We start from the raw sequence: 26,592 nt of genomic DNA on the forward strand, positions 1-26,592 counted from the left end.
CTAAGAACATATGAATAAAGTATGAACTTTAATTAATAATGATGTGCTAATATTGATTCATTAGTTATGACAAAAGTACCATAGTAACGGAAGATGTTAACAATTAGAGAAACTGAGTGCGGGGTTTATGGGAACCCTCTGTACTATCTTTGCAACTTCCCTATAAATCTAAGACTATTCTAGTATACAAAGTTCATTTTAAAATAAATTTTTAAAAAATTTAAAATACTAGACCACGATATCAAAACAGGTAGAAATCCTCAGTCATAGGACTCTAATAATCCAAGATGTAACCTAAAAATTATACCTAAAGCTGTTCAAAACAGGATTAATTAAAATAACATAAAAAGGAAAACTAGGGAATGATTAGAATAAAATTATTTTATAATTATAGCCATTTGATGATGTCAACTTTTAAAAAGCATGGTGTGATATGTATGGTTTGGCTGTGTCCTTACCCAAATCTCATATTGAATTGTAGTTTCCATAATCCCCATGTGTCATGGGAGGGACCCAGTGGGAGGTAATTGAATCATGGGGGTGGTTACCCCCATGCTGCTCTTCTCATGATAGTGAGTTCTCACGATATCTGATGGTTTTATAAGAGACTTTCCCCTGTTTGCTAGACACTTCTCCTTCCTGCCATCATGTGAAGAAGGTTGTATTTGCTTCCCCTTCCAGCATGATTATAAGTTTCCTGAGGCCTCCTCAGCCATGCAGAACTGTGAGTCAGTTAAACCTCTTCCTTTATAAATTATCCAGTATCAGGCAGTTCTTTATAGCAGCGTGAGAATGGGCTAATACAGGTGGTAGATAGGCAAATACTTGTGAAACACTACTGAATGAAAAAGATGAAAAGATTGATAACCTCTGGCCTTCTTGTGGTCTGAGACAAACAGACTTCTTACTTTTACTGCTGTGGTCGGGTTTTCTGTTCTTTGCGGCCAGATGCACTCCTCATAGTCAAAACAAAGAAGTAAACGACAGTGCTCGAAGATTGTAAATTGGGGTAAATCTTTCTAGAGGAAATACGGAAATATGTGACAAAAATCTCCTGATTTTGATAACTTATTAATAAATAAGTTTAAACTTTAATTTATACATATTTTACCTATTGTGAATGTACATATTCAAATATTTGAATATTAATTTAATCATTGTTGGGTTTGGGGTTTTATTTGAGTCTCGCTCTGTCATTCAGGCTGGAGTGCAGTGATATGATCACGGCTCACTGTAGCCTTCATCTCCCAGGCTCAAATGAGACTCCCACCTCAGGATAGTGGGTAGCTGGGACTGCAGGTACATGCAAACATGCCTGGCTAATTTTTTAAAATTTTTTTTAGAGATGGGATTTTGCCATGTTGCCCAAGCTGGTCATGGCCATTGTTAATAGCATTTTAAAGAAAACTACTTTATGTCCCAACAATATATTATTTACATAAATATTATATAATATTTACATAAATTATGGTTCAACCATCCAATAGAATACTTTACACTCATTAAAACTCAGGTTGTATAACTTCACAGGAAAAGCTTCATAATAAGTGTAAAAAGGAGCTTTCTCAAAGAAGTAAGAATCATCTCATACTTTAATATAACGATAATTACATATTTATAATGATTACTTAATATGATTATATAATGATTATGAATTATCAATATACTTGTATAATTAAATATAGAAAAAATATAAAATATATAAACATTTTTATATTACATAGGCAGAAAAGTTGGAGGATTTTACTAACCAAAACTAGAATAGTGATTATCTTTAACAGTGCTTTTTATTTTTTTACATTACATCTTACATTTTTATAATACATTTTTTCTACAATTTCAAATTTTACACTGTCCTTGTATTGTTTTTTGAACCAAAAAAGAATAAATATTATTTAAAAAAAAATTAAAACCATGGTTAGAACTCAGCTCTGATATGAGTGTAAAGTCAATGGCTATAAAGTTATTTTTTAAATTGTTACACATGGACTTACTCCTAATTAAATGCATTTCACCCTGAGAAGAATTACTTCTGTCTGTACTTTAGTGTCTAGAATACTGCAATTTTGTGTAAATATGAAATTGGGTCTTAACTCATCTTCATACAGCTTTCTTAGGTACTCCATGGCATCTGAGAGCCAGTAGTGTTTTAAACGGAGTCCTTACAATCTGGAAATTTAAGTTCTAAGTTTAGATTATTTACATCTTCAATTGTGTTTTCACTAAGTCCCTTCACTCTTCGGAAATTATAGTTTCCTACATGTAAAAGGATATCTCCTATGATTAAATCATGAGGTATCCTGGGCAGATGATGACTTCAGTAATGTTGTGCCCCCAAAAGAGAGTGTGGCTCAAAGTGGGACATGTTTTCCTTTCCTTTGTACACATATTACCTTGCTCATCTCCAAGGCCTCCTACAAGGCAGATAAGCAACAGATGTGACCATTACAAACAATCGTCAGATGAAGCAGTGACATAAACAGGCAGAGTAGGATGAGGGTGTGTTGATTTGCAGACCACGTGGGAGGAGCAGCTTTCAGAGCGAAGAATGAATATTGGATGAAGTTATCAGGTAAAAATGGACTTGCTCAATATCCCAGAAAGGAAACTCCTTCTGTGCCTGAGTTCAAGAACAACTGCCTAGGCTGTAATGAGAGACTTCAGCTGATGGAGGGGAAAATGACATGCCACCTGGAGAAAAACCCAGGAGGAGACCAACTTTCCCTTTGTTCCCCTTATAGAGGCCTTACACATTCCCACTGAAACAGGAATTAACATCAACACAATTCAGGTGTCTGAGGAGATCTTTTTTTCACAGGCAGCGTCTCTCTCTCTCTCTCTCTTTCTCTTTTCCCAGGGTGCAATGCCATGGAGCAATCATAGCTCACAGTAGCCTTGAGCTCCTAGTCTCAAGGGATTCTCCTGTCCTGGCTCCCCAAAACTCTGGGATTATAGGCATAACCCACCACACCCAGCTCCTGGGGAGTTCTTTATCTTTGGCAAGTCTAAATTAGCTCCAGCTTGATTGGGACGAGAATAGAGTAGATTCCTTCTATCTCTTTTTTAAAATTAAAGTAGTTTAAGAAAATATATGGAAATGCAGAAATGGATACAATGTACTCCTAAAAAGATGTCAGGAATCCACTCTCTCTCACATTCTTTCTCTCTCTCGGTCTCTCTCTCTCCTCTCTCTCACTCTCTCTCTCTCCTCTCTCTCACTCTCTCTCCACCCCCCTTCCTCCTTCCTTCTCTCTGTTTACGCCAAGCTTAATGGGAAAACGTGACAGGGTACACTTTCTGAAGGTTTTTAAAATTACTGTAATAACGAGAAAAATAGTAACTTTAAGGTGAAGAAACCTGGAAGACACCACCTTCACCAAGTAATCAAAGTTAACATCATCAGTAAGAGACAAATCAATGGCCTGTGTCTCCTGATATGCTGCACTTAAAACAACATGGCATAATTTCTGTGATATTTTTACTCAAAAATGTATATTTAATTGGGGAATCTATCAGATAGACCTAAATTTGGCCAGGCGCAATGGCTCACACCTGTAATCCCAGCACTTTGGGAGGCCGAGGCGGGCGTATCACTTGAGGTCAGGAGTTCGAGACCAGCCTGGTCAACATGATAAAACATGCTCTCCACTAAAAATACAAAAAATAGGTTGACAAGGTGGCACATGCCTCTAATCCCAGCTACTCGGGAGGTTGAGGCAGGGGAACCACTTGAACCTGGGAGGACGAGGTTTCAGTGAGCCAAGATTGTGCCACTGCACTCCAGCCTGGGTGACAGAGCGAGACTGTCTCAAATAAAAAAATAATAATAACCCTACATTTAGAAATATTTCTAAACATAACTGACCAGTGCTCTTCAAAAGTGACAAGACCATGAAAGACAAAGCAGCACTGAGAATCAGTTCTAGAATAAAGGAGAGTAGATATACATGGCAGCCCAAAGCAGCATGTGATCATGGATTGGAACCTGGACAATAAAAATGACGTTAGAGAGACAATTGGTAAAAACTTTAAAGAAGGTTTGATAATTGTACTGAATCAATGTTTAATCTGATTTTGATAACTTAGTTACACAAGATGTTAACTTCTGAGAAATTTTGGTGAAAATATACAAAGATTTTTTGTAGCTGCTTTATAAACCTGAAATGATTTAAAAATGAAGAGTTAAAAAGTTAAAAATAAACATATGAGAATGGGCAGAGAAATAATTTCACATTTCACATAGAACTCAGAGTACTTTTAGTAGCAACGGTCCTGTCAAGTAGTAGCCCCATTTTATAAAATTAAGGAACTTAGACTAAGAAAGCTGAAGTCACATGCTTAAAGATCACAGAATTAGTGAATGTTGACTTCAGGTCTGTTATGATGGCGTGATAACAGATATGATATTTTGATAAATTGAGCACTTTAGTCTTATGAAATGCCCTCTTTATCCCTGGTGATATTTCTTGTTTTGAATTCCCATATAATCTTAAAAGACACAGTTCAGCTTTATTATGATCAGTGTTTGGTTACACTTTTACACAGTGTTTATGTTACATCTTTTATCATTCTTTTACTTTTATCCTTTTTTGATATTTAAAGTGAATTTCTTGTAGACAGTATGTAAGTAGTAGGTCTTTTTTTTATTCAGTCTTACAATCTCCGCCTTTTAATTGGACTGTTTATACCATTTGGGTTTAATGTAATCATTAATAGAGTTATGTTGAAATTCTTTGTCTTACTATTTATGTTCTCTTTGACCCACTTGTTCTGAGTTCTTTTTTCTCTTTTCCTGCCCTCTATCATATAAATCAAGTATTTCATTTTAGTCTGTTTCATCAGCACTAAGACTTAGTGTTTCTCTCTTTTTAAAAGTGTTTGCTTTAAGGTTTACAATATGCATCATTAACTTTTCACAGTCTACCTTCAATTAATAATATGCCTCTTCCCATATAAAGTAAGAACTGTACAACAGGATACATCTTTTCCATCTTTTCTGTCTGAAATTTGAAATGCTCCAAAATTCAAAACATTTTGAGTACCAAATTGATGCTTCAAGTGGAAAATTCCATACCTGACATCTTTGCCTTCTACAACTCATTGTGTACAAACTTTGTTTCATGCACAAAAATATTAAATATATTGCATAAAATTACCTTCAGGATATGTGTATAAGGTGTATATAAAACATGGATTACTTTTGTGTTTAGACTTGGGTCCCATTCCCAAGATACCTCATTATGTGTACTCAAATATTCCAATATTCAAAAAAATCCAAAATTCTAAACACTTCAAATTCAAAACAAAGCATTTTGGCCAAGGGATACTCAACCTGTATTTTTGCATAGACTTTACTTCTACATGTATTACAAAACATATAATATATTGATTATATTTTTTTCACTGACAATTATCTTTTAAGGAATCAAAAAATGAGAACAATGTTTATTCACATTTACTATTTCTGTACTTTTCAATTTCAATACTTCGCAAAGATTTAAGTTTATTACGTAATTTTCCTGAAGAACAACATTTAGCATTTCTATAGTACAAATTTTCTAGTGACAAATATTTCTCAGCTTTTGCTTGTCTAAAAATCTTTATTTTTTTCTTTATTTTTAAAGGCTCTATTAAAGGATATTCCTGCTGGATACGGCTAGGTCGTGAGTGTTTTTCATTTAGTGCTTTATAGATATCTTTTGACTCACAGGATTTCTGAGCTGAGATCACGCCATTGCACTCTGGCCTGGGCGACAGAGTGAGACCCTGTCTCAAAACAAAACAAAAACAACAACAAGAAAAGTTTTTTATTCATCATCACTTATTATCAGCATTTTAATTATGATGGGCTTTGGCATGTTTGTGTCTTCATGTGTATATGTTTATCGGTACTGGGATTTGTTGAGCTTCTTGAATCTGTGCATTTACAGTTTTCATCAAATTTACAAAAAAAATTTCCATTATTCAAGTATTTCCCCATAACTAAAATTACACATGATATGGTTTGACTGTGTCCCCACCCAAATCTCATCTTGAATTGTAGTTTTCACAGTCCTCATGTGCTGCAGGAGGGAGCCAGTGAGAGATAATTGAATCATGGGGATGGTTTCCCCCATACTGTTCTCATGGCAGTGGATAAGTCTCACAAGATCTGATAATTTTATAAGGGGAAACCCCTTTCATCTGGTTCTCATTCTGTCTTGCTTTATGCTATGTAAGAAGTGCTTTTTGCCTTCCGCCATGATTGTGAGGCCTCCCCAGCCACGTGGAACTGTGAGTCCATTAAACCAATTTTTCTTTATAAATCACCCAGTCTCAGGTATGGTTTTATCAGCAGCGTGAAAATAGACTGATACAACACATATGTTAGATTAGCTTGGTACAGGTCACTAATGCACCATTCTTTTTATTTTGTACTGTTTTATTAGGGATCACAAACATGCAGAGTTCATTGTCAAACATACTGAGACAGTTGTTCATATATTTTGTCCAATGCTCCAGTTGTTTGTAGTGGGAAGGTAAATCTGGGTCCTGTTACCCCATCAAGGCTAAATGCAAAAGTATATTTTTCTTTTGATTTGCTGGATTATGTCTCAGAAAGCCACTGTTCCCTACACCTATTTTCCCAAAGATTGACCTATGTTTCACAGCCTGCGCAGGGTTTCTTCTTCATTGAATCTCCCTTTATGATTCAATTCGTTAGAGCAGAAACCTAAACAAGAACTGAGACCACATCAAGCTAGTGAAATACATAATAATAAAACATTGAGACATGCTTACGGTCAAAGAGGTATTTAATAAACATAAAGATGTGCTATATCTTGATTGTCCAATAACCAAACTCTTTACAGAAAAGAGTGCTTCCTTATAGTCATGTAGTATTTTATGAGTACTCACTAGGAACTTAGAGAGAATAATTAATTAAACAAGAAATGGTTCTGGACCATTTTTGGCTGTGTAAAAGTTGGAACATCAATGAAGTCATATCTAAAGATAACAACAGTCACATTAAACAACATATTAATATTATGTGCCAGAAAAAAGGGTAATAATGTATGTTCCTTACAGATAGTTATGACCTTAAATGTGTTTATTTCAATCGGTATTTGAAAACCTGTTATGAATCCCCCATATCCTCAAGGTAATTGGTATATAGACCCTTTAGTGTCTGTCAACATCCTATTTTTCCTTGACTTTTCTTTTGACCTGCCTGCCCTATCATTCATCTCCTGCCACTTAGAAGGTCCATCCTCTACCTCGTCACCTGATCAGCACCGACATGATTTTTATGACCCAACTCTTTTGGGAAGCTTTTCTTGGTTCGTTCAAATATCGTTTCTTTCTCCTTAGTGCTGCTTCCTCAGTTAGCACTTCATCATTGTGCATTCTGGTGATTCTAAACCTGTATCACCATTAGTTTATGAAGGTGGGAAAATTTTCTTATTCATATTTTTATCTTCAGATTACAATGTCGTAGTTGATGCATTTGAGTCAGATAATAAAAATTTGTCAGGAAAACCAATGAATGAGGGAATTCATATGAAACTACTTATTAAAGAGACCTGGAATTTCATTTTTGGAATAAAACTAGAAGGAATTTTAGACCTGTAAATTTGTACAAGAAATAACAGAATCAAGTATTGTCCTGGAAACCTTGCATATTTTTAGAAAGAGATTTATGGAACCAAAAAAAAAAAAAGTTTGTGAAGAAGGGACTAAGGTAGGGAGCATTTACTTCTGTCTTTTGACTTCACGGGAATTTACTTGGCTGACTTATTGAAGGTATCTGCTTTTCAAGAGTCAGTTGTGTGAAGGACTCTTTGTAAATGACATGTACTTTAAAAAACTTCTCCCTTGCCATAGCAGAAACAAAAGATCAAGCAGAGGAGTGCATGTGTAGGCAAATTATGAAAGAAGTTATAGTAAAGCAATTCTTTTGAAATTATAGTATTTCAGGACACCAATTATGCATGTCATGATTCAATAGAAGACATTCATACATTTAAAAATATTAGCTTTATTTAATTATTACACATTGTACTCATAAATCATATCACTTTATTCTCCATAAATATATATATAGCTATAATCCATCAACTTACAATCAAATAAATATATAAACAAAAAATAAAAATACTGGCTTTAAAAATATAATGGTTTTTAAAAATTTTAGTCATATTCCTAGGCATTTTTTCTGTAAGCTGCCCACAGATCAAAGGATAAAATTTTTGTGCAGAAGATTAATAAAAGATATTATCCTCAGGAAACAAAGAAAGACTCAAAATTCAAGACAAATCTTGATGTACCCATCCACCCTAATGTAGACATTAGGACTCAGCAGGTCAAACAAAAAGGCACAGTACCAGACAAATGGAAAATTAACAAGCATCAGGCAAACATTTGTAACAAATGCATTGACAGAAAGTAATTTTTCAGGAGGAAAGAGGAGGATATGAATAGATTTTACCTTGGTCAAATGGAAGAACTTAGGTGTGTATCAGCGGTTTGCTTACATAGGAATGAGACTTGCACTCTACATCTTTTACACTAAGCCATTCATATAGTTCTTAAAATATAAAAACGGAAATCCACAATAATGAAATTACTATGTATTAATAGTTAATCTGACAAACACTACAAGCCCTGAAGTCTATAAAACTTTATTAGAAAGAATTTTTAAAATATCTTAATATAGCTTTCCACCATATTCAGATTTTTACTCTGTTTCAATTCTAAGGGCTATTTCATATTAAGTCTAAAGAGCAATGTAGGTTGCTATAAAATATTAATTTAAAAATATGATAGAAATATTAAGGCATTCATTCCAACCACATCAATATTGTGACTAACATGTCAAGTTTTGTTTACATTTTCTAATGTTTACAAATAAGAAAATCAGTTACATTAAACTTGCATATATATAATCACAGAAATGGAACACAGCAGCACACAAGTTTGCATTAAAAGCACTAGGGAATGTTGATGTTCCTTTACCATGAACTGTTATGCTTTTCACATATTGTGACATCATGTCTTCTTAGACCTAGGTACAATTTTCACATAGAATGAAGAAGCAGATGTGTTTTGTCCTGAATGAAAGAATTAGACAGTGTTACTTCTATTCATCAAATATGACTGGAGTTTTCTTATGGTGAGTTTGTTAGTCATAGGGCAACAGAGAAAACAGATATGAGTGAAGGAAAACACTATGCTAAGGACAGGAGGCTGACCTGTTATGAAATAGGAAGTAGCTCATAGGAGAAATATGCCCAATAACTAGCTTGTATACCCTTGAGCAAATGACCCCCTTGGATCTTCAGTTTCTTTGTGCAAAATGTATACAATCAGAGCCCTTTAATGATAATATAGCTACAGTACAAAACATTATAATTTCTGTACATGAAAGATAAGAAATACAGTACAATTCTCAAGTATGATTGAAAGGTACTCTAAGGGTTGCTTATCTTTTCATAAGAGAATGCAGCATAATAGGTATAAGGCACTGGGTTATGGGGGATTCCAAGATGAATAAGACAGACACTTTCTTCCTAAGAAGAAACTTCTTGAGAATAACAAGCATTTATTAAATACTTCTTTTATTCCAGGCAGTGGACTACGTTACTTCACTTCATTACGTCCTTACTGCAACCTGGTGCTTGAAGTGCTATCATTACAAGGATGAGGAAATAATTCAGAAAGGCCAATTGAGATGGTTATGGTCATGCCTTATACCACTGGCAGGTATAAGCAGCGACTCCAGACCCTGAATGCTTCTCCATTGCAGCCCTGTGTCTTTTTTTCAGGTGTTGGTACACTTCAAGGCAAAAAGTAATAAGTACTAAGTCTCCTCCGCCAAAATGCTCAGAAATCCACGAGAAAGGAAGGGCGACTTCCTCGTTTCAACGTCGTGTGAATTAGAACTGTAACATGGGCAACAGTTTGCCAAAATACTCCCATGTCAAAATGGCAAGGTCAAAGTCGCTGTATCAATGTGCGATGTGTCTGGCATCATGGGTCAAGGAAGAAAATTTGATCCACTAGACAGGGAGAGATAATTCCTGGAAGAACAGGGTTGAGTGTATAATTGACAAGAAGTTTGGGGACTTGATACAAAATCCTAGCTGTGATGATTGGCCCCTAAATCTTAGCTCTCACAGAGGAATAGTTCTAAACCTCACTTAATGAAGGAGTAAAAGCTGTTTGACATTTTCTGGTTAGCCAGTACTGTACCTCTTTGTACTTTTCAATGTTTTTACCTCTCCCTAGAATGCCCTTCCTCTTTTGGGCAATTAATGAGTAACTATTACACATTAATTTGTATATTAATTCTGCCTGTCCAACACAAACAGGGCTTGCTCCGTGGAGCTCTCCCTAAGCTCTTTTCCTCTCCCAGATTTCCTTCTCTAAATAACCATAATCCTTACATTAAAAACAATTATTTTAGACTGTCAGAGAAGTTGCAAGGACATTTACAGAGAATCCCTGTATGTCCACTTTTCTTAAACGCTCTCCCCGATAATCCCACATAAAAGTTAACAGTTAAATCTATTAAAGCTTAAGTACTAACCTGTGCATGTCACAGGTTTGAATTCTGAAGAAAAGAAACCTGTAAGACAAGTCTGCGCCTTGTGCCTGGTAAGTAGCAAAATAATTTTGCTGTCAGTTTAAAAATCCTGCTTTAAATTACTCAGATTTCAATATTCTAGTTTCTTTTCAGTTTGTAATTACCATTAGGATTCTACCATCAACATTTTAGCCAATTACGCTACTGAATGCTATGTTTTTAAAAAAACAATTACAGATGGCAATCCATTTTGCCAATCTCCTCTATAAAAATAAAATAATTTTTAATGTTGGTTTGCTGGTCAATCAGATGAATAATTAAAGCAAGGGAGTTTTGGGTTCGTTTCTTATTTAGCAGTGGTCAGTTACACACAAGAAAACTGGCAGGAGAGACTGCAGTACTTTCCATTTTGTGAAGGTTGCCAAGTAAAGTCAATTTATTTCCAGAACAACCTTGAAAATGTTCCTCTAATTTTCAGCAGACATGGTTTTCCTGAAAAATTTTTTGCTTTTAATTAGGTTCTTTTATTTAAATGTCTTGTCAAATTATTTTCTTTTTAGAGATTGCAGTCTTTTTAATAGGGTCTTTTTAATAAATCTCAGTTCCTGTCATAAATCAGCATATGCCAAGTGGAGTCACTCAATTCTATAAAGGATCTGACTCAGCAGGAACAATAAAAATATGATCCACTTGTCATCTGGAATACGCCTTGAAAACTTTATCATCCACATCTCTACAAGTTTTCTTCTAGGCGCTCATTGTTCCTTTAGATCCAAAAATTTTATTCAAAAGAATCAAAAAGGGGAAGTAAACAAGATAAACCTCATAAAAGAGAAGTATGTAGTAGGCATGGAGAATTTGGGTGATGTAGGAGTTGGCAAAGTTCATACACGACCATGTTTAATCATGTCTTGTTGAAAGTTGTGTGTGTGCGTGTGTGTGCATGCACGTTGTGCATGAGGTCATGCAAATGCTTCAATTTCATGAATTTATCAGTTCTCAGTCACAAGGCTAGTGGGCCTCTATGAGAATGTCATTCATTGATTACCAAAATATAGCCTAAACAGGGGTGTCCAATCTTTTAGCTTCTCTGAGCCACGTCAGAAGAAGAATTGTCTTGGGCCACACATAAAATACACTAAGACTAACAATAGCATATGAGCTAAGAAAAATAATAATTGCAGAAAATCTCAAAATGTTTTAAGAAAGTTTGTGAAACGTTTGTGTTGGGCTGCATTTAAAGCTGCCTTGGGCCACATGAGGCCCGTGGACTGTGGGTTAGACAGGCTTCATAGAACCATCATTGAGGCAATATGGGTATTGTTTTAGCAAGCCCATTACTGACCAATTGAGCATTTTGGATTTTAACAGTGATCTTCTTTCCTGAAACTTGTTTATTTATTTATTTATTAGAGTCAGCATCTCGCTCTGTCACCCAGGCTGGAGTGCAGGAGCTCCATCTCTGCTCACTGAACCCTCCACCTCCCGTGTTCAAGCAATTCTCAAGCCTCAGCCTCCCGAATAGCGGTGATTACAGGTGCCCACCACCATGCCTGCTAATTTTTGTATTTTTTGTAGAGACAGGATTTTACCATGTTGGCCAGGTTGGTCTCGAACTCCTGACCTCAAGTGATCCACCCACCTCGGCCTCCCAAAGTATTAGGATTACAGGTGTGAGCCACCATGCCTGGCCCATGAAACTTTCAAATATTACTTATGTACCACTCTACGCATCCAATTTAATAATCTGAATGACCATAGGTAATTGAATGCTCCTTGAACAATGAGCATCATTTTTTATGTGTTGTGATAGTTTCATAGATGCTTCCAGCCACTTAATCCCTGTGGTGTGAAGGTTACATTTCAGATTGAGGTTTCCAGTAATAGTATAAGAAAATCTTAAATGAATACCCAAAGCATTATTTATTTTTTCTTAGAAGCCAAATTGAATTTGTGGAAGAAAAATAAGTCACCGTTTAATGGATGGAACAGAGAGTGGAAACATCTGACAGAACAGTAGGAAACTTTGTTCTGTTTTGAATGCCTCACCACTACTCATACCATCTGTCATGCATTTCTCATGAAATAAACAATTTTCAGAATTTTTTTTTGTCCAGGGAAGAGACATTTTGTATTTTATTGATTTATTTATCCTATGTAGACTCAAGGTAATGACATTTAAGAAAATAAGTTTGGAAGGAGATACTTTTATCAAAACAGGTAGTACTTGTTTTATTTGAAAGCCTTTCTCAAGGACATAAGATGAGGATACACATTATAATACATAGATTGAATGGGAAATGTGGGAGGTGGCTTGGAAAGAGAGGAAGTGATGCCAAGAGCAAATACTGAATTTCCTGCCATTTTTATTTCCTGAAATCAGAGTGGCTGAGAAAGGGCTGGCTGAGAGAAAGAGATGGGGGAAGGGAAAGGAAGGGTGACTCTTCTCCGGGGCGGGGTGGGGAGGGGTTCTCCTTCATAAAATTTTTGAACTGTCACCACAATCTGGCAATATTTTTATGCCAAAGGAAAGATGACATTCTCCTCATGATTTACAGTTTTTATCAGATGTCTCAGTTGATTATACAAGTTTCTTCTGATCATTCCATGTGTGAAAATTAGCTTTTCTTAAATAGTTATCTTAATAGTCCAGGGTGTTTCCCATAACTGTCCAATAACACCCTTGACGTTGAACACTAGTGGCTTCATATGTTTTCAACATTCTGTTTCTAAGATTTTTTTTGTGTGTGTGTAATAACTTTCACCTTCAGTTTTCAACCTCTTGTTGCTTCTATCCTACAAGTGCTGTTTTTCCCATCTCAAGGAGAGGAATGTTGTGATACTAGGTTCTGAATGGAGTCTCAGCTTCAATGCAGTTCTGTGTTCTTGGGCAACTTCCTCAATCTCCTGTTTCTTCAATCATCTATCTGCTCCTCATGGCTGTGGTGAAGGTTGAATGAGATAATATATTTATAGCATCTGGATCGTATTAGGAAATAAATGTTTATTCCCTCCCCACACTGTTTCCTCATTGTTCCTATGATTGATTTCATCTTTCCTGTCCTGGCTTTCATTCCTGCGTCTCTCCTCTTCCCCTGTGTTCATGGCTCCGCTTCGTCCTTCCATGGATGGGACAACAACATCTAACAAGACAAAGGGGCTGTGGGCTGAGGCGACTCCCCTTACATCATGCTACATGCAAAACAATTTTAAGGCTTCACAATTTGTATTTCATAAAGCAATAAAAAGCACTGGGTGTTAAACCACCAGAGCTATTCTGGCCTTTGCTCATGGTTTTGAAATCAGATTTATCCTTCATCTACATACCTCACTATCTTCTGAGGTCCAGCCATATTTTGTTGCTTTCTTCCTTCAAGTCCCACACCCTTGTCATATCTTTTTTTTTTTTTTTTTTGAGACGGAGTCTCGCTCTGTCGCCCGGGCTGGAGTGCAGTGGCCAGATCTCAGCTCACTGCAAGCTCCGCCTCCCGGGTTCACGCCATTCTCCTGCCTCAGCCTCCCGAGTAGCTGGGATTACAGGCGCCGCCACCTCGCCCGGCTAGTTTTTTTTGTCTTTTTAGTAGAGACGGGGTTTCACCGTGTTAGCCAGGATGGTCTCGATCTCCTGACCTCGTGATCCGCCCGTCTCGGCCTCCCAAAGTGCTGGGATTACAGGCTTGAGCCACCGCGCCCGGCATCTTTATTTGTAATCTCATTAATCTTTTGCTTTCTATTAACATTTTCCCCTCCCTTTAGACTCTCCTCAAATTGACTAACCATTTGAAATTAACAGTGATTCTTCTGGTTAAATACGGTGGCCTTTCATCTCTAAATTTTATCTACCTGTACTGGTGTGGATGAGAATTACCAGGATTAACACTACTCTGTTTTGTAGTGGCATCTGTGTCTTCACACCTCTCATCCCAGCCCTGCATTCCCATACATGGCCCAGCTTCAAATTATGGTGTCTCTTTACCTAAAACACCTTTTGTAACCATTTATTTTCCCTTTTTCTAGGCACTAAAAAAACCTCAAACTCCACCCATTTTCCATTTTATTCACAATGTCATCTTCTTCTTAGAACCTCCTGTAAATCCTTCTAGTTTTTCCCTCCCCTCATTTACCTTATATTAGAAACTACATTTAAATATTAAAATGCCATTTTCATTATTATTACCTTGTTCAGAAACTTGCCTCTCAATTGCCAGTTTCTTAAGGTAAGTACTGAAACCAAGTTTCAAGGCTTCACTGCTAGCAGTGCCCTGTGATTTGCTGCTTCTTTATTTTTCTCTGAATACTCTTTTCCAGAAAGGCTTCTAGGTATGTAGAAGAGAATCCTGTAATGGACACATTACTTTGGCTTTTCCTTGGCCAGTGGTAACAGGTAGGGAAGCACGTACAGAATTATTAGAAACCATAGAGGAGAAAGTGGAGAAAACAACTTTGTCTGTGGTTCTGTGTGCTAATTTACATCAAGACAACAATGTACTCACTAGCTTTTCTCAAAATCAGAGAATTGTTCAGGGCTATTTAAAACCATTAAGATTGTTAGCTATTGCTTCATACAAATAAGCCCCTGGCCAAATAACAATAACATAGCTTTCTAGCTCTGCTTTTTTTTTTTTTTTTTTTTTTTTGAGATGGAGTCTCACTCTGTCTCCTAGGCTGGAGTGCAGTGGTGTGATCTCAGCTCACTGCAACCTCCACCTCCTGGGTTCAGGTGATTCTCCTGCCTCAGCTTCCCAAGTAGCTAGGATTACAGGCGCATGCCACCACACCTGGCTAATTTTTGTATTTTTAGTAGAGATGGGGTTTCACCATATTGGCCAGGCCGGTCTTGAACTCCTGACCTCAAGTGATCTGCCTGCCTTGGCCTCCCAAAGTGCTGGGATTACAGACATGAGCCACCACACCCGGCTCTAGCTCTGCTTTTTAACAGCACTAAAACCGAGTATTCAAAGCAAATGTTTCTCACGAGCCCTTTTCCAAGAACCAGTCTAATGGCTTTCACGCTGTTAATTGTGTTTATTACAAGGGATGGTAACTTAGTACTCACATTCCTAGTAGATGCAAATACTTATGCTGACATTTCCATTGGTTTGGCCTGATCCCCATAGTTTCTGCATGAGAACGAGGCTTTTTGGCCCATTTTCAACTAGCATTCCCAAGTATTCAGAAGGGCTTCTTCTCTCTCACCCTCACTTCATATTCTCTCTAAAGCCTTTCCTTCCAGTATTCATTGAGCCACCAAATTGATGCCTTTTTCACATTATGTTTGCACTGTGAAGCCAGGTTGGTCTCCCTGCCACTTGTCCTCAAGACTTTAATCTATGCCACTGTCACAGCGAGCTTAGATTTCCTAGAGCAGAGCTGGAAGTCCTTCCAGCTCCAAAACTTGATTGCTCCTCATTCTGGAGGCCATGAGTGGTGGCAGTCAGGGTCCTGCACTTGTCCAGCATGTGACCCCAAATGCAAACAAAACTTACACTTTACATGTATTGTGTCTTCCTCCGACCCTTTTTCAAGAAGATCCTTCCACCCTACTTCCCATTCTCAGTTTCTTAAACTTACTTATCCTTTAGAAACAACCCAGACAAAAATTCTACCTCCTCCATGAGGGCTTCCCAGAATTCCTTTAAAAATGGGCTCTTATGACTTTGAATTACAATTTTTGTTACCTGTATTGTAGATAGAAGATTCTTTAAGGCTGTAGCTCTATCAGGTGAGCTGACACTTTATCTTGTATTTATAATTATTTTCTGATTGCTTCAAGAGTCTCCATCAATTAAAATCTTGCCTTATTATCTATAGTTCTTGTTTCATTCTTTCCTAATATGTTAATCAGGATATACTGGCATATCTTTTAAAAATGCTTACAAGAGAGTGATATATTGGGTTCACCTTGGCCAGTCAAGATGTAGGATTTAGAAAACAGGAAAAGGCAGGTTAGCAACATACAATGATTGAATAGATGCATGAATATACAAACAATATATATGTTTTCTTTCTTTTTAATTCATTCTCCACACTGTAGCCAGAATGATGTTCCACCTGCTTACGTTGCTTCCCTGCTCAAGCCCTTTAAAGTCTTGCCATTGCTTTTAGGATGCACAAACCCTTAAGATGCCTCGTTATGATCTGATTCCTATTTACCTTGGTAGCTTCCACTCCACTCCATGCTACTAATCTTGTCACATTGAACTTCTGTCTCTCTGACGAGTCCTTATCCTCTCTGGGCTTTTCTAAATGTTGTTACCTCTGTGTGACATAATCTTCCTGCCCCTCTGCCACCCTCATTCCCCAGCAAATTCCAACTCATCCTTTGGATCTCAGCTTAGACATCACTTCCTCTGGGAAGCTCCCTCTGACTATCCAGGACTCAAACAAGTGCCCTTCCAAGATTCCCTGACAGTTCACGCATTGCTCCAGCATGAGTCTGTGTTATTATTGCCCATTTAGCAGCCTGACTCCCTCACTCGGCTATCTTTGTGAGGGCAGGGCTGTGCCTGTCCCATATAGCGCTTACATCCCAACATAGCCTAGGTGGGAAAGATTTAATTTTATTTATTTATTTTTTAAAACTACGTGTAGCAAGATTTAATTTTATACAAATAAGTGAATATATCTCTTTTCTACCCTTATCTATATATATCATTATGAATATGTATATATGCATACATATTAAATATAGATAAATATAAATATATGTTACATATATTAAAAGTAATGGCAAAACAGCAATCACTTTTGCATGAACTGCATATAATATATTTCTTAAGATGATAGGTCTGGTGAGTGACAGGGTGGGTACTCCTGATGTAGGAGGTTGTCTAAATGTGTCTTAGAGTAAATATTTTAGAACACTTATATGCTGTCTTAGGACTTCTATCTTTGATAAACCTTCACTTCTGATCTGTGTAAAATGTCTTTCTGATTCCTTTCTGATTTCCTCGTTTAGGATTATTTTTAACATTGCTCTTTTCCAGATATAGTTCCTCACTCTAATAGAATAGAGCTTTATTCTTTGGATACAGTGCATCCATTTTGCACATTATCCTAAGCAAATCTTGCTTTCAATTTTGTTTTGATTTAAAATAAACTAGACTATGGAAGTAATGCTTTCAAATTATCTACTCTGTCTTTTATTTTTGCCACTGTTGTTGTCATTTTACTTCTGCAAACTCTCTGTAGTCTGGAGCCTATTAGGAGGTCTTGGCAATCATTCACTTCCTCATAATTTGGAAAACTGTGGAAACTAGACCACCATTACCATAGCTCATTCTGTGTTGGTGTTCTCTGTGAATCTGTGAAAAAAAGGTTTTTCCATCACTGGTAGATATAAACTAAAATAAAAGTAACATGAAGTATTCCAAAATACAAATGATTTATTTGTTGGCAATTTTCAATATTTTTTATCCATCTTCTGGCCCACTAGCAAAGTAACTTGAGGAAATCAGATGTCTTCATTCCTTATTTTTCAGATGCTGGATGGCACCTTTAAGAAATCATGCAACAAGTATTCAGTGTTTGGTAGAAGCACACAGATCCAGGAGTCCAACCCACATATTAAAATGATGCTGAGGCTAAACCTGTTCCACATTCTTTACCTTACTCCTTGTCCAACTTACTACTTTGTTAACCACCAGCAACAACTGTTCCCACCCCTGCCCCTCCTCAGTGGACTTGCATCTCTGGCTTTTTGCCCTTCACTTCTTCTACAGGCTCATGATGTATCTCCTGCCTTCTGGTTTGGCAAACTAGAAAGGACAGACTAATTACTTGATCTCTCCTTCTGAGCTAAGGACCTTTTCTCATAAGATTCATTCTGGTCCCTGTTGCCTCCCTGGTTCTCACTCCAGAGGGACAGATATTGGCTGTTATCTTGAACCTAGGATCCGGAAATGCTTCAATTTTTGCCAAGGTCACAATTCTACAGTTGAAAACATACAATTGTTGAACCCACCCTACTTCATAGGAGAGATGATTCTTGATATGGTTTGGCTGTGTCACCACCAAATCTTGACTTAAATTGTATCTCCCAGCTATTCTCAAGTGTTGTGGGAGGGACCCAGGGGGAGGTAATTAATTCATGGGGGCCGATCTTTCCCATGCTATTATCGTGACAGTGAATAAGTCTCACCGGATCTGAAGGGTTTCCGCTTTTGCTTCTCTCATTCTTCACTTGCCGCCATCATGGAAGAAGTGCCTTTGGCCTCCCGCCATGATTCTGACGCTTCCCCAGCTATGTGGAACTGTAAGTCCAATGAAACCTCTTTTTGTTCCCATTTGTGGGTATATCTTTATCAGCAGCATGAAAATGAACTAATACATTACCCCCTCGGGTTTTTGCTGCAATTGAAAAACTTTATGATCTTCTAGACCAGTCCTTGATCTTATCATGTTCTCTTTTGGTAATAAATAGTTTGTAATGATTCTTTTATGATTCTGAAATAAAAATGATGGATAATATTATCTACCTACACATCACTTCAAAAAAATCAATATAATGCACAAACTAGTATAAAGAGAAATAAGAAAAGTAATTTATAATAGATTAGTATGGATTTCATTATATAACTGTTCAATAATGAGTATTCCAGAGGAATAAGAATATTGTCAGGTGATTGCACCTATGCACCAAACCAACTTGTGACAGCTACAGAGGCAGATGGTTGAGGTGGAAATTTTTTAATTTTTATTTTTAATTGACACATAATAATTGTACATATTTATGGGATACAACGGGATGTTTTGATACAAGAATTGTTTTTTATTTTGAGACAAAAATTGCATAAGTAGTGTTGCTGTCAGAATATGATTTTCAAAAAAAGTGGTGAAATCAAAACAAAACAAATACAACTTTCTCCTTGGGAAATGCAATGTTGTTATATAAAATGAAATTAGCTTCCAGGCTCAAATCACATAAACAGGTGTTTTTTGTTTGCTTGTTTTTGTTTTTGATACAGAGTCTCACTGTGTCGCCAGGCTGGAGTGCAGTGGCACCATCCCAGCTCACTGCAACCTCCACCTCCCAGGTTGAAGTGATTCTTCTGCCTCAGCCTCTGCAGTAGCTGGGATTACAGGTACCTGCCACCATGCCCGGCTAATTTTTGTATTTTTAATAGAGACGGGATTTCACCATGTTGGCCAGGATAGTCTTGATCTCTTGACCTCAAGTGATCTGCCCACCTCGTCCTACCAAAGTGCTGGGATTACAGGCGTGAGCCACTGCGCCTGGTACCATATGAACAGATTTTTAACTTATACATATATCTTGTGGGGCAATGAAAAGTTATGTGGGATACAAGGCAATTCTTTATTGTCTAGAACTGTCTCATGTATTGCAGGACATGTGGCATTCCTGGAACCTGCCAAAGATCTGGACAAAGCCAGTAGCTTCTTTTTCATGGCGACAACCAAAGCATGTGCTCTTCCCCATTTTAAAACTGCCACCAAGGGGATGATAGAGCTCTCATTGAGAACCACTGTTGAAATTGCCCACCGCCTATCCAGGAATGTGGACAAGAAGAAAGAAGTGGTAGAAGACGTGGTGGGTATGAATTGACATTTATATGTACCTACTATGTTGCAATGTCCATGAAATAATTTTATGTATTTTTTTAACTTCATCTTCAAAATCAACCCTTGAGGTAGGCAGGCTAGGGAAGTTAAATAACTTACTCAAAGTCATACACCTGAGAAGTATGAACTGATTGGAGCTTGAGTCCTTCATAGCTAATAGCATTCTTGGTTCTCTGGCTTTACAGAAAATGAGGAAATGGTCAATACTGTACAAAAGGTGGAGAGGCCCCTTGGTGGAAATTTCAAGGGAGTTCCCAGCTGAGCCAGGCCAGATGTATGAAAGCCCAGGCCAGGCAGAAAGTGTCAATCATGCTATTCACAAGCGCAGCTGAAGGAGGTCTTGTCCACTGCTTTGCAGTAGAGTCTAAAGCTTGGCCTGAGACCCAGCCCTGCAACAATGCCACTCTCTGTAGAATTTGTCTTTCTTTAAAAAAAATCTTCATTGTTTTCTGCCTTATAATAGAAATGATAGATGTCCATTGTGAAATGTTCCTACTCAATCTAGAAATATATAAAGCAAGAATGAAAGTTCTGTAGTCCCGGGGGGGCGGAGCAAGATGGCCGAATAGGAACAGCTCCAGTCTCCAACTCCCAGCACGAGCGACACAGAAGACTGGTGATTTCTGCATTTTCAACTGAGGTACTGGGGTCATCTCACTAGGGAGTGCCGGACAATCGGTGCTGGTCAGCTGCTGCAGCCTGACCAGCGAGAGCTGAAGCAGGGCGAGGCATCGCCTCACCTGGAAGCGCAAGGGGGAAGGGGATCCGTTTTCCTAGCCAGGGGAACTGAGACACACAACACCTGGAAAATCGGGTAACTCCCACCCCAATACTGCGCTGTAAGCATACAGGCACACCAGAATATATCCCACACCTGGCCGGGAGGGTCCCACGCCCACGAAGCCTCCCTCACTGCTAACACAGCAGTCTGCCGCGATCTATCCGCAAGGCAGCAGCGAGGCTGGGGGAGGGGCGCCCGCCATTGCTGAGGCTTAAGTAGGTAAACAAAGCCGCTGGGAAGCTCGAACTGGGTGGAGCTCACAGCAGCTCAAGGAAGCCTGCCTGTCTCTGTAGTCTCCACCTCTGGGGACAGCGCACAGCTGAAGACCAACAGGGGAAGTAGCGGGAGCCGGTGCAGACGCGAACGACTCTGTCTGACAGCTTTGGGGAGAGCCGTGGATCTCCCAACGCGGAGGTTGAGATCTGAGAACGGACAGACTGCCTGCTCAGGTGTGTCCCTGACCCCTGAGTAGCCTAGCTGGGAGAAATCCCCCACTAGGGGCAGTCTGACACCCCACACCTCACAGGGTGGAGTACACCCCTGAGAGGAAACTTCCAAAGGAAGAATCAGACAGGTACACTCGCTGTTCAGAAATATTCTATCTTCGGCAACCTCTGCTGCTGATACCCAGGCAAACAGGGTCTGGAGTGGACCTCAAGCAATCTCCAACAGACCAACAGACAGTCCTTCTGACTGTCAGAAGGAAAACTATCAAACAGGAAGGACACCTATACCAAAACCCCATCAGTACGTCACCACCATCAAAGACCAGAGACACATAAAACCACAAAGATGGGGAAGAAGCAGGGCAGAAAAGCTGGAAATTCAAAAAATAAGAGCGCATCTCCCCCTGCAAAGGAGCGCAGCCCATCGCCAGCAACGGATCAAAGCTGGTCAGAGAATGACTTGGACGAGAGGAGAGAAGAAGGCTTCAGTCCATAAAACATATCAGAGCTAAAGGAGGAATTATGTACCCAGCGCAAAGAAACTAAAAATCTTGAAAAAAGAGTGGAAGAATTGACAGCTAGACTAATTAATGCAGAGAAGATCATAAACGAAATGACAGAGATGAAAACCATGACACGAGAAATACGTGACAAATGCACAAGCTTCAGTAACCGACTCGATCAACTGGAAGAAAGAGTATCAGCGATTGAAGATCAAATGAATGAAATGAAGCGAGAAGAGAAACCAAAAGAAAAAAGAAGAAAAAGAAATGAGCAAAGCCTGCAAGAAGTATGGGATTACGTAAAAAGACCAAATCTACGCCTGATTGGGGTGCCTGAAAGTGAGGGGGAAAATGGAACCAAGTTGGAAAACACTCTTCAGGAAATCATCCAGGAGAACTTCCCCAACCTAGTAGGGCAGGCCAACATTCAAATTCAGGAAATACAGAGAACGCCACAAAGATACTCCTCCAGAAGAGCAACTCCAAGACACATAATTGCCAGATTCACCAAAGTTGAAATGAAGGAAAAAATCTTAAGGGCAGCCAGAGAGAAAGGTCAGGTTACCCACAAAGGGAAGCCCATCAGACTAACAGCAGATCTCTCGGCAGAAACTCTACAAGCCAGAAGAGAGTGGGGGCCAATATTCAACATTCTTAAAGAAAAGAATTTTCAACCCAGAATTTCATATCCAGCCAAACTAAGTTTCATAAGTGAAGGAGAAATAAAATCCTTTACAGATAAGCAAATGCTTAGAGATTTTGTCACCACCAGGCCTGCCTTACAAGAGACCCTGAAGGAAGCCCTAAACATGGAAAGGAACAACCGGTACCAGCCATCGCAAAAACATGCCAAAATGTAAAGACCATCGAGGCTAGGAAGAAACTGCATCAACTAACGAGCAAAATAACCAGTTAATATCTAATGGCAGGATCAAGTTCACACATAACAATATTAACCTTAAATGTTAATGGACTAAATGCTCCAATTAAAAGACACAGACTGGCAAACTGGATAAAGAGTCAAGACCCATCAGTCTGCTGTATTCAGGAGACCCATCTCACATGCAGAGACATACATAGGCTCAAAATAAAGGGATGGAGGAAGATCTACCAAGCAAATGGAGAACACAAAAAAGCAGGGGTTGCAATCCTTGTCTCTGATAAAACAGACTTTAAACCATCAAAGATCAAAAGAGACAAAGAAGGCCATTACATAATGGTAAAGGGATCAATTCAACAGGAAGAGCTAACTCTCCTAAATATATATGCACCCAATACAGGAGCACCCAGATTCATAAAGCAAGTCCTTAGGGACTTACAAAGACACTTAGACTCCCATACAATAATAATGGGAGACTTCAACACTCCGCTGTCAACATTAGACAGATCAACGAGACAGAAAGTTAACAAGGATATCCAGGAATTGAACTCATCTCTGCACCAAGCGGACCTAATAGACATCTATAGAACTCTCCACCCCAAATCAACAGAATATACATTCTTCTCAGCACCACATCGCACTTATTCCAAAATTGACCACATAATTGGAAGTAAAGCACTCCTCAGCAAATGTAAAAGAACAGAAATTATAACAAACTGTCTCTCAGACCACAGTGCAATCAAACTAGAACTCAGGACTAAGAAACTCAATCAAAACCGCTCAACTACATGGAAACTGAACAACCTGCTCCTGAATGACTACTGGGTACATAACGAAATGAAAGCGGAAATAAAGATGTTCTTTGAAACCAATGAGAACAAAGATACAACATACCAGAATCTCTGGGACACATTTAAAGCAGTGTGTAGAGGGAAATTTATAGCACTAAATGCCCACAAGAGAAAGCAGGAAAGATCTAAAATGGACACTCTAACATCACAATTAAAAGAACTAGAGAGGCAAGAGCAAACACATTCAAAAGCTAGCAGAAGGCAAGAAATAACTAAGATCAGAGCCGAACTGAAGGAGATAGAGACACAAAAAACCCTCCAAAAAATCAATGAATCCAGGAGTTGGTTTTTTGAAAAGATCAACAAAATTGACAGACCGCTAGCAAGGCTAATAAAGAAGAAAAGAGAGAGGAATCAAATAGATGCAATAAAAAATGATAAAGGGGATATCACCACCGACCCCACAGAAATACAAACTACCATCAGAGAATATTATAAACGCCTCTATGCAAATCAACTAGAAAATCTAGAAGAAATGGATAATTTCCTGGACACTTACACTCTCCCAAGGCTAAACCAGGAAGAAGTTGAATCCCTGAATAGACCAATAGTAGGCTCTGAAATTGAGGCAACAATTAATAGCCTACCCACCAAAAAAAGTCCAGGACCAGATGGATTCACAGCTGAATTCTACCAGAGGTACAAGGAGGAGCTGGTACCATTCCTTCTGAAACTATTCCAATCAATAGAAAAAGACGGAATCCTCCCTAACTCATTTTATGAGGCCAACATCATCCTGATACCAAAGCCTGGCAGAGACACAACAAAAAAAGAGAATTTTAGACCAATATCCCTGATGAACATTGATGCAAAAATTCTCAATAAAATACTGGCAAACCGGATTCAGCAGCACATCAAAAAGCTTATCCACCATGATCAAGTGGGCTTCATCCCTGGGATGCAAGGCTGGTTCAACATTCGCAAATCAATAAACGTAATCCAGCATATAAACAGAACCAAAGACAAGAACCACATGATTGTCTCAATAGATGCAGAAAAGGCTTTTGACAAAATTCAACAGCCCTTCATGCTAAAAACGCTCAATAAATTCGGTATTGATGGAACGTATCTCAAAATAATAAGAGCCATTTATGACAAACCCACAGCTAATATCATACTGAATGGGCAAAAACTAGAAAAATTCCCTTTGAAAACTGGCACAAGACAGGGATGCCCTCTCTCACCACTCCTATTCAACATAGTGTTGGAAGTTCTGGCTAGGGCAATCAGGCAAGAGAAAGAAATCAAGGGTATCCAGTTAGGAAAAGAAGAAGTCAAATTGTCCCTGTTTGCAGATGACATGATTGTATATTTAGAAAACCCCATCGTCTCAGCCCAAAATCTCCTTAAGCTGATAAGCAACTTCAGCAAAGTCTCAGGATACAAAATTAATGTGCAAAAATCACAAGCATTCTTATACACCAGTAACAGACAAGCAGAGAGCCAAATCAGGAATGAACTTCCATTCACAATTGCTTCAAAGAGAATAAAATACCTAGGAATCCAGCTTACAAGGGATGTAAAGGACCTCTTCAAGGAGAACTACAAACCACTGCTCAGTGAAATAAAAGAGGACACAAACAAATGGAAGAACATACCATGCTCATGGATAGGAAGAATCAATATCGTGAAAATGGCCATACTGCCCAAGGTTATTTATAGATTCAATGCCATCCCCATCAAGCTACCAATGAGTTTCTTCACAGAATTGGAAAAAACTGCTTTAAAGTTCATATGGAACCAAAAAAGAGCCCGCATTGCCAAGACAATCCTAAGTCAAAAGGACAAAGCTGGAGGCGTCACGCTACCTGACTTCAAACTATACTACAAGGCTACAGTAACCAAAACAGCATGGTACTGGTACCAAAACAGAGCTATAGACCAATGGAACAGAACAGAGTCCTCAGAAATAATACCGCACATCTACAGCCATCTGATCTTTGACAAACCTGAGAGAAACAAGAAATGGGGAAAGGATTCCCTATTTAATAAATGGTGCTGGGAAAATTGGCTAGCCATAAGTAGAAAGCTGAAACTGGATCCTTTCCTTACCCCTTATACGAAGATTAATTCAAGATGGATTAGAGACTTAAATGTTAGACCTATTACCATAAAAACCCTAGAAGAAAATCTAGGTAGTACCATTCAGGACATAGGCATGGGCAAGGACTTCATGTCTAAAACACCAAAAGCAACGGCAGCAAAAGCAAAAATTGACAAATGGGATCTAATTAAACTAAAGAGCTTTTGCACAGCAAAAGAAACTACCACCAGAGTGAACAGGCAACCTACAGAATGGGAGAAAATTTTTGCAACCTACTCATCTGACAAAGGGCTAATATCCAGAATCTACAAAGAACTCAAACAAATATACGAGAAAAAAACAAACAACCCCATCAAAAAGTGGGGAAAGGATATGAACAGACATTTCTCAAAAGAAGATATTCATACAGCCAACAGACACATGAAAAAATGCTCATCATCACTCGCCATCAGAGAAATGCAAATCAAAACCACCATGAGATACCATCTCACACCAGTTAGAATGGCAATCATTAAGAAGTCAGGAAACAACAGGTGTTGGAGAGGATGTGGAGAAATAGGAACACTTTTACACTGTTGGTGGGATTGTAAACTAGTTCAACCATTATGGAAAACAGTATGGCAATTCCTCAAGGATCTAGAACTAGATGTACCATATGACCCAGCCATCCCACTACTGGGTATATACCCAAAGGATTATAAATTATTCTACTACAAAGACACATGCACACGTATGTTTATTGCGGCAGTATTCACAATAGCAAAGACTTGGAATCAACCCAAATGTCCATCTGTGACAGACTGGATTAAGAAAATGTGGCACATATACACCATGGAATACTATGCAGCCATAAAAAAGGATGAGTTTGCGTCCTTTGTAGGGACATGGATGCAGCTGGAAACCATCATTCTTAGCAAACTATCACAAGAACAGAAAACCAA

The 26,592-nt window shown here is 38.4% G+C and overlaps 1 long non-coding RNA gene across 1 annotated transcript in view; it reads left to right on the forward strand.

Annotated features, from left to right (window-relative positions):
• LOC104655536 overlaps window positions 1-26,592 on the forward strand; it is an 86,528-nt gene that overhangs the window by 22,327 nt on the left and 37,609 nt on the right. The gene's annotated exons all lie outside the window — the stretch shown is intronic.

This window comes from Rhinopithecus roxellana, chromosome 4 (genome assembly GCF_007565055.1).
Source record: "Rhinopithecus roxellana isolate Shanxi Qingling chromosome 4, ASM756505v1, whole genome shotgun sequence".
NCBI lineage: Eukaryota > Metazoa > Chordata > Mammalia > Primates > Cercopithecidae > Rhinopithecus > Rhinopithecus roxellana.